General features: G+C 38.5%; 1 protein-coding gene across 3 annotated transcripts in view; it reads right to left on the bottom strand.

The window, feature by feature from the left end:
* Positions 1-13,226, bottom strand: part of CDK13 (cyclin dependent kinase 13) — an 807,643-nt gene that overhangs the window by 630,015 nt on the left and 164,402 nt on the right. The gene's annotated exons all lie outside the window — the stretch shown is intronic.

Genomic DNA, 13,226 nt, shown 5'->3' on the forward strand with positions numbered 1-13,226 from the left:
TGAGGTCTCCCATGTGCAGCCCGCTATACTAAATTAGAAGCTTTTGCTTGGATAAATTAAAATATGTATACCAAAATTTTAAATGCAATAGGTCTCGCATTTGCGAGAGTTTGAGCTATTTTTATTGTAAATGACATTGCCTTTTATTTAGGTTCTGTTTTTTTAAACATAAATAAAAGCCATCGTCATTTACAATGCCAATAGGTCAAACTCGCGTAAATGCAAGACCTATTACATTGCAAATGCTTGTTTTATGTATTCGTGGGTTGTGCGTTAACAAAAGTCCGACTGAGTGGAGGTGTCTGAATGGCTGATGAAAGGAGATATTTCAGGTAGGCAAGGCCGGTGTTGTGTAGTACTCTGAATGTGGGTGAGGAGTTTGAACTGAGGGCAAATGTGTATTAGTAGTCAGTGGAGATCCCTAAGGTATGGTGTGAAGTGAGCCATAAATGGAAGGTTGAGGACGAGTCTGGCTGCCACGTTCTGGGTGGTTTTAACCTTCTGGAGAGTTGCTTGGAGATTCCAGCACACAGTTCCCATAGTCCAGCCAGAGGGTGAGGGTTTGTTTGATGTTGTTCCAGAGCCATTTGACGATCTACCTCAGCAACCTAAGAGTGTGGCAGTAGGATGCCTTGACAGCGTTTCACTTGTGCAGAAACGCCCAGTGTGTTGTCAATGATATCAAGGTTCCTGAACTAGGAGCAGGGGTGGGTTTGAGTCCAAAGTTGGACAGCTACCAAGTCTTAAGATGAGGTTAGTTTATTTTAATAAAGATCACTACTTCTGTTTTGTCAGTGTTAAGCTTTAGACAGTTGCACTTCATCCAGGTGGCGACCTCCATCATGCAGGCGATGGATGAGCTTGTTCCTGGTGTAGAGTCTTTTTGTCAGGGACACAGTACGAGTTGTGTGTATGAGAGAATGTTGATGTTGTGGGAACAGATGGTGTTGGATGATTTGTGAACAGTGATGTTGTTGGAGGAGAAAATTGGGTCCAGGAGAATTCCAGAAACGTGAGTGGAACCGGTGACTGGCTGGGTGAGGCCGAAGCTACTGATATTTTCAAGGAAAGCGATCAATTTGGGGTCGGTGCAGTCTGACAGGTGAAAGGTTAGGTTTACCAGGATGAGAGGGTGCTGCAATCGATGATGATGGATGCAATGTTATTTTATGTCTGCGATATAGCTGGCCAAGTTAGGGCAGTGTTTTGGTGGTCTGTGTAAGAGGGTTTTGCACAAGGTAGAGCTGACTGACCATAGTTTATCATGGTTTTACCATTCCAAGATATACGACATGCTAGTTTTGTTATTGAAAGCATATTCCCACACTGTTTAGGAGGCAACATGTCTTCCATTTTCTACTTGTATTTTAATTGGTCTTGAATGGGTTGTTGAGCTTGCATCTTAATCTGATATTGTCAGACGTTGAATAAACTAATGAGTCAGCGGCTGTATTAATAGATGCACACGTGCAAAGATGAGTTACAGAGAGCATGTATGAGTTCTTAAAGAGTGCTTAAAACCACACAAAAGGTACTTTAACTCGTATGCCAGATCCATTGGTATTGCCAATGATGATTTTTTCTTTAGAGTATTGTATTGTAATTGCATTTATATAGCGCTTACTATCCCTGACAAGGCATTGAATCCATTTTTCGGCGAGTAGCATGCTACTCCAGAACCCATAAAGGATTAGGGGTGAATTAGTATAGTGAAAATAATAAAGTAATTTGAGTGGTGGATGTGTTAGTCAGGTACTTAGATTGGGAGGGATAGAAGAGGGAAAAAGGTTAGTATGTAAACAACTAGGTGAGCTTTCATGGCAGATTGGGACATTTAACAAATTAAATGTGTTTTACGTAGTATAAAGCAAATTGGTCATAGGCAAAAACGCGTCAGACAGACAACATGAATGACAGCTTTAGTTTTCCACAAGTTGACCGCAATTATATAATAAAGTTAGGATTAATGCCAGCAACAAACTAATTTTTTTTTAGGTCCCCAACATCTTTTGGAAAAGTTTCCATTATTCACAAACTTGTATATTTTACTGACATGACCTAGTGGGGGGATTTTAGGTACAGCTAGAAGGGCATAAGAGCTTGACATACTAGGATTCCGACATCGGGATAAACATTTTGCCCAGGGGTCTCCCAACCTTTTCTGTAATGAGAGCTACTTTATGTGCAGTTTAACCCATTGAGAGCCACTAATATTATTAGTGTTGTGATAGTGCCCAAATCAGACCAGATTAAATTAGTGGCCACCAGATGAAGGTTTACTACCAGCAATCATTTCAATGCATCAATCATGGCTGTCAACAGTAATGTAATAAAAGCTTTGGTTCATATGAAATGCCTCTATGTCAGTAATACATAACAGCCATAATTGCAATGCACCTGGTAATAATATTTATAAAACATCTCCCCAAAGACCCATGATTTATCACTCAAATACCAGCTTTATATATATTTTGGAATTTCAGCCATTTGTCTTCAATTATCAGCTTAAAAGTACTGAAAATAAACACATTTTCATTTCGAGTACATAATCTCAATTTTGGTATACGTTTATTAAAATCAACCAAGCAAAAATTTAGATTTAATAAGCTGGGCTGCATGGAGGAAGCTTTTTACAGGTAGATGGAGAGCTAATAGTAGCTCACGAGCTACCTTGTTGGAGAAGGTGAATGCTACCAGTAGCTTACAGGCAACTCGCTAGAGAAGCCGGAGTTAGCAAATACTCTTTTGTCCTACTTACAAACACTAAGAACAAAATGTGATTTATGAAAGGATCAGTTAATTTTAGCCACTTGTAATTACTGTAGTCTGCATTCCAGTAGTTTAACTGTTCTACTACAAGAAAATCGTCCTATGTATCACGCGTGTTACTCCTACCATGTTGTGCCACAGAAATCGAACAACCAAGATCAACCTCATTGATAAGGCCCACCTAGCTTGAAATGTGTTTGGGGTTGCATATGTTACCATGCAGAATGTAGTCTGGTGGAACAGTTCGGACTTGACTGTCATTCTCAAGGTGTGGCGAAGTTAATTTTACATACAGTTGATTCATAGCTGTACTGTCAGAGTAAACGAGGGGGGGGGGGGGGGGGGGGGGGGGCGGGGAGAGAAACAGTGTCTGGATCACAGCCCAGTGAAATTATTAGTGATTTTGTTTTAACACAAGGCGACTATATTAAAAAATATATATCTGCATGCTTTAGGTCTGGAAATAAACCAAAACATTACATACGCAAACCATCAGTGAAGTTAATAACATGAGATGCATGGCATTGACGATTAAGAAGTGTGCAGCTAATGATGCCTTCCTGCCAAAAAATTAAAAAAATACCTCCGAAGGCCGTCTAAGAAAAACCATAAGAGCAGTTCACATATCAAACATAGCAAATACACTTAGTTTAGTTACATCATCTAAAATAGACCCATGTTTTTGTGTCATTATGCACTTAAATATAAGATGACGTATTTCCGACAAGGGACATCTGTGTTACTGATGTTACAGTACCAAAGGAGCTTTGATGCCTAAACTTTTTTTTTTTTTTAAATGAGTGCTGTCCTTTCCCAATATATTATATCATTTATACATAAATATATAATGTATTAAATATGCAGATGGTCAGAATCTATTTTTAATTATTTACACTGTGTGGGAAGTGCCATAATGTAGGAGCAGAAATTAGACCAACAAAATCTTAGACACCCCAAAAGATTATTTTCAGAGTTTCTGCACGGACACCCTTGATCTAGTGTTAAAGAACACCTTCCTTAACATAAGACCCAACATCAGTTTAGCAGAGTAATAAATAAGTAACTGGGGACACTCAATAACTGATTTCTAGATCATGGAAAAAAAGTGTTATTACAAAAACTCAATTTAAGCAACACAGAAAAATTAATTTAAGATGTACGTCATGAAGACTGATACAAAGAACATAGTCAAGAAATCAGAATTATTCAAAGTCTCAATAAACAGCAAAATCATAAAATAGAACGCACAGTGTCCGTAGAGGAACGGGGTTAGACTCAAAAAATTCTACGTCCGATTCACAAGGAAAACAGACAGCATCTCAAGAGAATCGCAGTTTTTCAGAACATTTCCGATCCCATGGCAGCACGTGCACTGTGCAATTATCCAACAATAATACAGTATAAATATAAATGACATATTATATGTGTTAATTTGAGACTGCGTGGCAACCAAGAAACCATAAGGTTTAAGAGCTGGAGATAAAGCACCCAGAAAACTCAATGACCAACGGGACTGGTAAAGGCCCTTCAAAAACTAGCTGCAAGCGAATATTAGGCTAAATTAAAGTTATTTTACAGAAGGTCATTTATGCAGAAATTTCAAATAATTATATTAGCTATAATCCTCGTAATGTAGCACGTCCAGTGTAGTCAATAAGACAAGATGCGTATAAAGCTTATGTATGCAGCGCATTAAGAGGGCATGGTCCCTTTGGGTGCCAGACCCGATAGTATTTTAAAAAGGGTATTTAAACGGATCCCTATATTCATTGCCTTAACTGTACTGGTAAAAAAAAAAAAAAAATACGACTTTACAAATAACCTAAAAATTGTAAAGGTAAAAATTGTAAAGGTAATCTACATCCGTGATTTAGTTCCTGTTTATATTTCAAATTGACGTTTAAGCTATATCCAGGATGCTGTGTGTTTGTGTTTTGTCGTGTAGTACATTACTCTTTCATAGTGTACTGTAATAAGGGAGTAGGTAATGTTTTCTTATGTTTATTTATAGGGTATTATATCTTTAAATATGTGATGTATTACTGTTAGAATGTGTGTTAGTGAATCTATATTGTAAGAATGTTGGCTCAGACTGCCCTGCTGCTGTGGCTGGCTGTCGTGGATCCTGTTACTGAATAAACTTATTTGTGGAAATCTACACTTCGTCTGTCTGTTTCCTAAGGAGAACCATACTACAATTTATGGCAACGCTTCAGTAAACAATTCAAGTGAATCTGAAGTCTATATAATTTCTCATAAGAACAATATTAATAAAACTTTTGAAATCAGAATGTTATAGGTGTGGGTCAAAATTTCATAAGGGGAAACAACCCTAGTCGTCCTGCACAAGGAAAAAAATGCAACTAAAAATATTGGGCATTTTTAAACGGTGTGCAGGTCAATAAAAAACAAATGTAAAGTTGGTCAACTTGATGTGGAGGAAGAGTCTGTATGTGATGCATTGAATAATGTATCTTTGAGTGTGAAAGTCAGTGCTTTAAGTGATTCTGAGAAAAGATGTAAAGGACCCATTTGTGAAGTACAAATTGGTTCAATTGATGTTCGAATCATGGCAGATTCTGGATCACCCATTACAATTCTAACAGAAAATACTTTTAATAAGTTTTGGTCCAATAAGTTACTTAAACCTGCAAGTGTTAATTCGGAGGCATTTGGTGAATACGACATCATCTTAAGAGGTTACTTTGCTGATATTATAAAAACTTAAAGACAGATATTTACACTAAAATGTACGTGGCTGTCAATGGAGGTGATATTTTAGGTTGGCAAGATCTGGCTACGCTTGGGATTGTACTTGGACCTGGACATTCTGAACCTGTGGTGCTTAGGGGTTTACCCATTTTGTCTGTGGAACTTAAAAAGCAATATGAAAATTTTTGCATGATTTAATTTCTAAATTAACCATTGTTTGACAATAAGGATGGGGCAGTCAAAGGGTTTCAGCACACCATTAGATTGAAAAGTAATACCACTCCTGTACTATAGAAGGTCAGACCTGTTCCCCTTTCTGCCAGGGATGATCTTAAAAAGTTATTGAATGACGTGTGATCAAGATAGAACACCACATGTTGAGTCATCTGAATGGGTTTCGGCTGCTGCTGTCGCACGCAAGAGTTCAGGTGATATACGTTTGTGTGCAGATTTGAGAGTTCTCAATCAAAATATCCTTGTAGACTGTAATCCCCTTCAGAGAATTCACAAGACGCTAGCTAAGCTAGGCAGAAGTATGTTACCACAGTTGACTTACATTCTGCGTACCATCAAATTCCTGCATCAGTTGATTCACATGTGAAAAAAGACTTGAGAGCGACCCCTTGAAACTCAAGGGAAACGGGGTACTTTAAACCAGTAAAGAGAGAAATATATTCCCTTGTTATTATATTTAAAAAGCATACAATGTTATGTCGAGAAAAAGGGGGGTATTCTATATCAAATATTTATTGTTTTTTAAAAAACATGTTTATCCTTAAAAACATACACAATCATAAAAACATTTCATGTTACATCAAATCACATTAATAAAAACATCATATAATACATATCCATTTGATCTCAATCACATATACAATTGTAACCCAATTATAACCAGCATAACATGGAGACAGACAAAATAAAAAGATCCAACTACTCTTTTTCAAATGCACATCAAGACAAACCCTAAAATACAGCTTGTTACACGTAGATAAATCTGTATTGGGGCTTTGATTGTGCAAATCTTCTGCGTCTACGCGTTTCGATGGCTTAATGGGATGTGACCATCTTTATCAAGACAACTTTATACTGTCTCCCTCCACAATAAATGTAATTCCTGAATTGTAAGAGACTTTTCTATATGCTCCTGGCTCTGTAGATATTGAGCAAACACCAACTCTCCATCTAGGTTTCTCCTGATTAGTACAATGGCGTATTGCCTATTGTCTTTTCGTTGGTATAAAAGGTGTGTGTGCTTTTAAATTTTCTTCTTTGAATTAATGGTGCCAATTAATCACACCGTGGGAATTGCATATACGTCTTCTTTTCTACAGCGTGTCTCAATTACGCTGTGTTCTGTCCGTCGTGTTTGTTGCTGGATCGGAGCAACAAACACGACGGACAGAACACAGCGTAATTGAGACACGCTGTAGAAAAGAAGAAGACGTATATGCAATTCCCACGGTGTGATTAATTGGCACCATTAATTCAAAGAAGAAAATTTAAAAGCACACACACCTTTTATACCAACGAAAAGACAATAGGCAATACGCCATTGTACTAATCAGGAGAAACATAGATGGAGAGTTGGTGTATGCTCAATATCTACAGAGCCAGGAGCATATAGAAAAGTCTCTTACAATTCAGGAATTACATTTATTGTGGAGGGAGACAGTATAAAGTTGTCTTGATAAAGATGGTCACATCCCATTAAGCCATCGAAACGCGTCGACGCAGAAGATTTGCACAATCAAAGCCCCAAAACAGATTCAATTATGCACAGATTTATCTACGTGTAACAAGCTGTATTTTAGGGTTTGTCTTGATGTGCATTTGAAAAAGAGTAGTTGGATCTTTTTATTTTGTCTGTCTCCATGTTATGCTGGTTATAATTGGGTTACAATTGTATATGTGATTGAGATCAAATGGATATGTATTATATGATGTTTTTATTAATGTGATTTGATGTAACATGAAATGTTTTTATGATTGTGTATGTTTTTAAGGATAAACATGTTTTTAAAAAAACAATAAATATTTGATATAGAATACCCCCCTTTTTCTCGACATAACATTGTATGCTTTTTAAATATAATAACAAGGGAATATATTTCTCTCTTTACTCAGTTGATTCACAGCCATTGACAACCTTTGTGACACCATTTGGCGTGTACATGTACAAACAGATGCCATTTGGATTGGCATCCGCTGCCAGTGTATTTCAAAGGCTTATGGATCAAATGTTCGGAGGGGAAAAAGGTATCCAAGCTTTTCAAAGATGATATACTAATACATACTGAGAGTTTGGATTAACGTGTATTAGTAAAAAAGTCTTGAATAAGCTGGGTACGCATGGCATGACTGTCAATGTTGACACATGTAAATTTATCATGGATGAAGTGAATTATCTGGGCCATAACATGAAGGTGTTAAAGCTAAATAGTCTTTATTAAATGCTATTATTAATGCACCTGTACCTACTGACAAAGATTATCTTAGAGTATTTCTTGGTTTAAGTGAAAACTATGCCAGATTTGTCCAAGGGTTATTGTCCAGCCACTGAGGAATCTATTAAAGAAAAATGTTAAGTATGTTTGGTCGGAGGAATGTCAGAGTGCATTTATGTCTATTAAAGAGTGGATAGTGAATGCTAATGCAATCAAACCTTTTACTCATGGTGAAACGAGTGTTATAACTGTAGACGCTAGTTCCAAAGGACTTGGAGCTGTTTTAAGTCAGATTATTAAAGGACAAGAGTGGACTGTAGCGTTCGCCTCCAGAACACTCAGTGAGGCTCAAAAAATTATAGCACCAAAGAACACGAAGCATTAGCGTGTTCATGGGCTGCTGATAAATTTAAAATGTATATTTGGGGCACTAAGTTTCAGTTGTATACAGACCATAAACCCTTGATCTACATGTTGGGAGATAGTTGTTCTAATAAGGCATCTTCAAGACTCAGACTTCTTTAAAGACTGCAAGAGTTCAATTTTGACATTAAATATTTGCCAGGGGGAAAAATGTCAGGGCGGATTGCTTATCACGTCTACCTCTAAAGAATAATGATGATACGGATTAGAGTGATTATAAGTTAGTGTTGACTGTGGCTGATATTACAGAAGAAAACAAAATTACATAGAAGGAATGGTTTCAGAACTGTGAATAGGATGACTGTTTGAATTGTGTTAAGAAATTCCTTATTGAAGGTTGGCCTTGTGATGGAAATATGTCTTCAGATGTAAAGTTTTTTTCTCAGATAGCACCTGAATTGTCAGTAGTCAACAACATTTTAGTTAGACAGGATATGTGTACACCTCCTGTAGGTTTGCGAGGGAAAATCATTGCATTGGCTCACCATGGACATTTAGGTATCACTGCCACTGTTAGGAAGATTAAACAAACGTATTGGTGGCCAGGTATTGATGGTCAAGTCAAGCTTTGTGTGGAAAAGAGTGTTGAATGTGTATTCTGATAAACACTGGAAGACATCTACAGCACCATTGTGTCCTGAGGAATGGCCTAAAGGCGCATGGGAAAAGTTAGGTCTAGATTTTTCTGGTCCTTTTTAGGTCTCACCTAGCAGCGCGCATGCGCTGCTCTGCGAGACTTATTGTAAGGGGCTTTCAAAAGCCCACCACATGCGGGTAAAAGCAAGCAATAGGCCACACATTCAAGAGCGTGGTCTATTGCTTGCGGTTACCTGCACGGGCGCCATATGTTTTGAATTATCGTGCCCAGACACGGGCGCAATAATTCAAAACATATGGCCTGGGGCTCGCTCTCGCGCCACTCGCGGGACACTGCGTTCCTTTTTTTTTTTTTAAACTTCATATAGAGACAGAATCTACAATACAAAATAAAACACCCCAAAGCACCCAGCGCACGTGACAATGGGGCACACACAGAACAACCCAACATGGATCAGTAGCAAACCTCGCACGAGACTGGGGCGCGCGCAAGGCCTGGTACTAAACTGCCTTTACAGGTATCCAAGAATGAACTCCCCGGAGGTAAAAAACCATTCATGTTCGTGCGGTGCTGAAATGATGCGACCCTCGAGGAAGAACCTACTGACTTTCGAATGGGTACAATCGCTTCATAAGAACTTGTATTCCACCGCATGTTTAAAACTTAAATGATTAACGGCTCTTGGGTTTAGACTAAGGTTTTATTCATGTGTCGTCTGGTGTCTTTATTTCTTAATCCCCGAAACTCGAACGTGTGATGAAAAGTCACAGCGCGGATGCAGCTGCGAGCCCACTTCAGTGAAATAGTGTAATTAGCCCAATGTCCATGTGTTTCCCCTACATACAGCTATAGGTGATGTTGTCAGTTTTAGTGTTTACACCAGCTCAGGGCTAAAGACCCTTGTGACCCATTAACTGAAGCACTGAGGGGGCTTCCGTGCCCATCACTTCAGACTAATTACACACACGGCCTCTGCACATTGACATGTTTGCACTGCAGTGGTGGTCTGAAATCATCACGTCACTGCGACCAGGCTCTGTCCCCTGTGAGGGGGGTGGGGGCGTTGTAGTTCAGCATAAGTTTGTGTGTCTGGGACAACCCCGAGGCCCAGGTTACATGCTATGGACTCGTAGCTGGAGCAATTGGCAGTTTTGCTGCAGCGTTTGCACTGACTGGTGAGGGCAAGGGACACGTGACTTGACCCAGCAATATGACATTTCCCTGGAAAGCAATGACGTTTTGCAATTAGTCGGTCAGTTTCAGTGCAAATCGACTGCCACCGGTGAGTTGACTGAAATCATGCATGCCACTGCTAAGTTTAAGTTTAGTGCCCCTCCAAGGACATGTTTGGGCCTCCCAAGACAATGCTCGAGATTGTATCACGGGTGTAAAAACATTTAAAAACACATTTAAACAAGCATTGGCATAGCCAATAGGTCTCACCTTTGGGACCTTATAAGTTTTTAGCCATGCAACACTTGATGTTGCACCAAGGATATTGTGCTGGATAACTAAACACTTATAAGGTCCCAAAGGCGAGACCTATTGGCTATGCCAATGCTTGCTCAATGTTTTTAGTGGTGACAAAAGATATCTTGTTGTAGCCACTGATTATTTTTCAAAGTGGTTGTATTTTGCTTTTGTCAAAAATGCAGATACCAGGTTGGTTCTCTCTTTCTTGGAGTGTTTGTTTTTTATTGAAGGTATGGCTAAAGAAATTGTTACAGATAATGGGACGCATTTTGTATCTGAAGAGATGAACACGTTTTTTAGAAAAAACAACATCAAGCATATTCTTGCATCATTGTATAGTCCAGCATCCAATGGTCTTGTGTAAAGGGCAAGCAGTTTGTTAAAAGAAGGTGTAAAAACGGCTGTTGCCAACAAATGGGAAGTGACTGAATATTTACATCACAAGGTTCGGAATTATAATATTACGCCCCGTAGTACTACAAATGTTTTGCCTTATGTTCTCTTAAGGGGTAGAAAACCTTTATCGGTTCTGAATCCAAGGTGGTTATTGGACAAGGTAGGACAGTCTCACAATCTTGATTTACAGGAAGTGCAGGAGAATGTGAGAGAGAAGCAAACTATTTACAAACAGAATTATGACAAGCGTATGCATGTTAAGGAAGGCATCTTAGCGGTGGGTGATTGGGTTCTTATCCGAAAACCTATTAAAGTTAGCAAGGTGCAATCTAAATTTTCAGAGCCTGTTAAGGTATTGAAAATAGCCAGTATGGCTGTTCTGCAAAACAGAGGATGGTGGAACAAGAATGCTTTGGTCAAAGTAAGTGATGAACAAGCCAATATAATTCGTCAAAAAATGAGTGATTTGTAAGATAAGGAAGGACTTACAGGGTGCGATTGGTTTGATTTTGGACGAATTACTCACTCTGTTCACAGTGAAAGAGGTGAAACGCATGAGGAAACTCCTCTCACTACAAATGCTGACAGAGGACACAATTGTAGGAGTTCTAGTTCAAGTATGGTTACTGCAAATGATAATATCATTTCTGGAGGTGAAGCTGACAACTTGCATAGGGGTAGTAGACGTATCAGGTCTGCTCCTGTTCATTCCAGAGAATATGTGTATCATTGATTGTGCTTTTGTTTCATTAATAAAAGGGGGGTGTAATAAGGGAGTAGGTAATGTTTTCTTATGTTTATTTATAGGGTATTGTATCTTTAAATATGTGATATATTACATTTAGAATGTGTGTTAGTAATTCTAGATTGTAAGAATGTTGGCTCAGACTGCTCTGGCTGGCTGGCGTGGGTCCGGATACTGAATAAACTTTTGTGGAAATCTACACTTCGTCTGGCTGTTTCCTAAGGAGAACCATGCTACATGCACACGCCTCGAGGTGTTTTAGATGTATGTCAGTTGTTCTGTTTTATATCTGGATGCAATAACAGATCAGAGAGAAAACAAAAATACCTGTCGAATGGCACACTACAAATCACAGAAATGTACTTTGTTTTGAGCCACGCCTATAATTACATAGGCCACGCCCATTTTAAAGACCACCCACCAAGTCCTAAATTTTAACTGATGACAATGGCTAGGCTCTTGATGTGAAAAGAACATTTTACTCGATAATTGAGTTGAAATAGTTAAGGACGCACAACAGAAAACCCTAAACTAAGACCTTAGAAGGTGGAATCAAGCATGCGTAGATTTCTTCGGCGTTTGATAATGATTCACCCAAAAGTTAAACAGGAGGGCACAAGATCAGCAGACACTTATTCTGCACTTGTGGGATATTCACGTGAGTCGAGACTCCAGCGCAGCGCAGATCACACAAAAAAGAAATCCTGAGAAACCGACAAAGCACGTTAACTATTGGACCATTCCTTAGTGCTGAAACGTCATAATTGTGTATTCATAGAAAATATTTGGGGGCAGGATGAATGAATGAATCAAATGAAAAGATACGCCATGTTCGTAATACGTGCGACTTTGTTCACACGGGCAAGTATTTTACGTTGTGAAATACTGGCTAACAGGACCCAAATATAAATGTATGTATTGAGATTGGTGAACACCGCACATCAATAAATATTCTCATACACAAACATGATTCATACATACACCGTGAAAACATCGTACAAGCTTTTGGGATGTGCTTCACTACATCAGCCACTGATGTAAACGGAAGTACATTGACATCAGCCACCTTTATCAACCCAAAAGACCATACCTGCGGTCCATATACATTTCGGTCGAACTTTAGAGAGAACTGTAAAGTAATTATTAAAAACTCTTTTTTTATTCTCGTTGGGAACGAACAAAAAGTATCAAATGAACGCCATTCCCATCCAAAAAAGTTTGTAAACAATATTTCACAACCCCTTAACCTACACCCAGCAACAAAAGTCATGTTGTATAGCGTTTTGAGTGGTAATATAAAGATACCGAGCCTACTCCACTGAAACAGAAGATAATGCTACTATTTCTCCCATTGAGACACCTCAATCTTAGTACAGATTATCTCTCAAAAAGGTTGCTCGGCAATAAAATCAATTTTCCGATTTTCAAAACGCAGCAATCAACATTAACGACAAGGTATAAGCTTTGGAATAAACTAGCCACTGAGGGCAATCCGATTAAACGGGTATTCGACTTTACAGAAATTGTAAAGTGATATCAAAAAAAGAAAAACAGATTTATAAAACAGGGATTCTCTGTTTTAGCTATGAGCTAGTCCCAAATGAGACTAACAAAACAAACCATGACTTTTCACGTAACTCCCAAGCATATAGAAAATTAAAGG

This window comes from Triturus cristatus, chromosome 5_2, assembly GCF_964204655.1.
Source record: "Triturus cristatus chromosome 5_2, aTriCri1.1, whole genome shotgun sequence".
Taxonomy (NCBI): Eukaryota; Metazoa; Chordata; class Amphibia; order Caudata; family Salamandridae; genus Triturus; species Triturus cristatus.